Source organism: Arachis ipaensis, chromosome B02 (assembly GCF_000816755.2).
Source record: "Arachis ipaensis cultivar K30076 chromosome B02, Araip1.1, whole genome shotgun sequence".
NCBI lineage: Eukaryota > Viridiplantae > Streptophyta > Magnoliopsida > Fabales > Fabaceae > Arachis > Arachis ipaensis.
In genome coordinates, this window is record NC_029786.2 from 4,743,952 (window position 1) to 4,744,594 (window position 643).

Below are 643 nucleotides of genomic sequence, written 5' to 3' on the forward strand. Positions count from 1 at the left end.
TAAGTTATGTAAAAAAATTTTAAAAATAATTTTAATACAAATTAAAAATAATAAAAATAAAATAAAATGAATTAAAAATAAAATTAAATGAAATTAAATGTTAAAAATATTTTAAAAAATTATAAATATTAAAAAACAAAAAAGATATTTTATTATGAATGATTTGTTTCGTTGATGCGATGATGCTTATATTATACAAAATATCAATTTGTTGTTTTTTAATTATTAAATTGATGTATGAATGAATCTTAAATATGAAGAGGAATTCATGATGAATATGCACTGGTGTGTAGCTTAGTCATACACGTGGCATGCAACACAAATTTGGATGGCTATTGCCGATCCATTTAATTCTCAAAAGATTAGAATAAAACTATAGAACATAATATCAATTTTTTACCAATAGATTTTTTTTTGAGAAAGTATAGGTAATTACTTTATGTCTAGTCAATTTGAACAATTTTTTCAAAAATTTGATTATGAAATTTTCAAAAATTAGGATCGCCATCCAACTTCAATTTCTAGTGCGATTCTTTTTACTAATTTTATTTTTTTTAAGATCTTTTAGATGTATTTTTGTTATATATGTTGTATGTTTCTTCTTCGTATATTTTGGATATTTTTTTTTATTTTAAAGGTTTTT